At 29.9% G+C, this 2791-nt stretch overlaps 1 protein-coding gene across 8 annotated transcripts in view; it reads left to right on the forward strand.

Annotated features, from left to right (window-relative positions):
- The window catches only part of LOC128250767 (uncharacterized), an 88364-nt gene that overhangs the window by 55205 nt on the left and 30368 nt on the right, over positions 1-2791 (forward strand). The window lies entirely within an intron of this gene.

Genomic DNA, 2791 nt, shown 5'->3' on the forward strand with positions numbered 1-2791 from the left:
ATATATATATATATATATATATATATAGTTGGAATTTACAAAAAGAGAAAAAAAGACGAAGATAGGTGTATAAACAACGAACAGGTTTAACACTCGGGAAGGTGAGAAAGTCTTGCGGAAAAATGGCTAAAATTTGCCCTGTTCATTATTATACCATATGTTTACACACTCACACACACACACACACACATACATATATAATTGTACATACACACATTCATGCATCAACACAAATTATATAGCTATAATTACATATATAGACTCTTTGTCAGAGCTATATACTTTTGATAAATAAATACTATCAGAAAAGATCATTTGTTAGGGTTATGTTTTGGTGAGTTTAATGTTTAGAATTGTTCAGTTAAGACGTCAGAAAAGAAAAATCGAACGAAGGAGTGAAAAGGAAAGCGTAAACTATAATATATTGGAATAAAATCTAATAGATTATATGGGAGCATATATTTGAGTATATGTTACAAAGTAGTATAATATGTTTGTAAATATTAATTATTAGCTATATAAACATGTAAATTGGAGATTATTCTATTGGAAGAAGGAATAGCGTATTACGTAATATGAAGAAAGAACAGATTATTTGTATTTATGTATTATGGTCAACACGTTACAAAAATACATTGCAACTATTTAGTAAATACACCGAGTATGATATTTAAATTTAAAGATAGCTAAACGAATATGAATTATATCATAATTTAATTTACTCTGGGAAAGTAAGAAAGAAATAATAGATATTCAATAAATTTATAGGTAAGGGAATGTTATTTATATATATTAAGAAAGAAGTAAAATTGAATGATTCATTAGAATGCAAAAAAAAAAAAGAAAAAGAACGATGTATATGTTATTATGCATATGTTAGAAATAAATGTTAGAAATAAGTATATTTAGGCAAGATATTATATAATTATAGAATGTGATATAAATTCTGTTTCTAATAAGTATCTAATTAATTCATTTTCAAGTTTAGTAAATTATTAATGGTTGATATTGGACTTAACAGTAAGTGATATTAATAATTACAGAATGATTAATGATATTTATAAAATAAATATTTAGGAGTGTATAAGCATGGGAAGAACTTTTCAGCCCTCTCATTTAATAATTTTTTTGCTAGAAAAAAGAATATTATAGCGTTCTGATGTGCAGAGTTGAAAATGGTGTGTGGTAAGGTTTTGCAGAACATATATAATCATCCATCTTATTTTCAAACTTATATTACTGTCTATTAATTTCTAGAGGTGGAGGCGCAATGGCCCAGTGGTTTGGGCAGCGGATGGTAGCGAACCCTGCTGTACTCTTTCACCACAAGTTTCTCTCACTCTTACTTCCTGTTTCTGTTGTGCCTGTAATTCAAAGGGTCAGCCTTGTCACACTTTGTCACGCTGAATATCCCCGAGAACTATGTTAAGGGTACACGTGTCTGTGGAGTGCTCAGCCACTTGCACGTTAATTTCACGAGCAGGCTGTTCGGTTGATCGGATCAACTGGAACCCTCGACGTCGTAAGCGACGGAGTGCCAACAAAAAATTTCCAGATGAATTTACTAAGGCTAATCGAAGGTCTTTTAGCAGAGTTTCTAAAAAAATATCCGCGGTTAGCTAGACGGACTTTAATATAAGATTGAGTGGAACCTATATTGAAAAATGTTTACCCTCAGTTTAACTATAGCTTGGTATACTAAATTCCTCCATTAGCAATAATTGTTAAATTTACATTGTTCTTTAACTCTACAATCGCAAAAATCACTCTGATTATCACTAAAAATTACGGTAGGTTACGGGCAGTTGTCTCCCCTTGATTTTTATTATTATCTGGATATCGGGACTCTTGTATAAATGGTACATTGTTTTTTGTCTATTATAGAGAAGAATGGGCTTATGTTCAGCATAAAATTTATCTAATTGAGCAGAATTTATAGAAGATATATATCAAAATAAATTACGAGAAACGAAATGACCATATTTAAAAAGTCTTCCGTAAAATAAGTCTCTATATTTGTTTTTATTAGGATAGAAGTGTTTATTTATTAACCGACGTATAACTCTAATCAAGTTTGATTTTACTTGTTTAGCGAAGGGCAATATCAACCAGGTTATATTCTCATTTATTTAATTATTACCAGAAGTTGGATTATGATAGTTTGCTATATTGGATTTAATATAAGGTATATAATTTCTATTTCTTTTTATATTGAATACAATGCTAAATTTGTTATTATGATTGCTGGACGGACTCATGTTCCTATTGACCTTGATGGAGGTTGATACATTATATTTCTTTGATTATGGTAATAACTTACTTTAGGTTTAGTATGCTTACTGTGTAATATATGTATGTTTATATAAAAATAGACCTGAAGACTAACGCTAATTCTGATACTGACAATAACAATATAAACATAGTTTTGCCCATTTAGTTAAAAATTATGCTATTCTTAGCATATAACCAAAGGCTTGGAATTACATATCAACTAGGGGCTAGAACTGAAACATATATGCAGGTTTTTTCGCATCTCCCATTTGTTCTTGAGCTTTACAAATAATAATATATTTCTATTGTCATTTTTGAAAAATTTCAACATCCTCGTATCATACAAATAAATTATTCATACATCCCACTTTCTTAATTTCCTTTCTTTCAGTAATTACTTAGGGTAGGTAGTAAAACACAGACAAAATAGGCGAAACACAGCCGCATAACTGAGTTGAAGGCAGATTTACTAGCATAGCTTAAATATTGAGAGTGAAAGGCAGGGGCGAATGTATGTATG

This window comes from Octopus bimaculoides, chromosome 2, assembly GCF_001194135.2.
Source record: "Octopus bimaculoides isolate UCB-OBI-ISO-001 chromosome 2, ASM119413v2, whole genome shotgun sequence".
Taxonomy (NCBI): domain Eukaryota; kingdom Metazoa; phylum Mollusca; class Cephalopoda; order Octopoda; family Octopodidae; genus Octopus; species Octopus bimaculoides.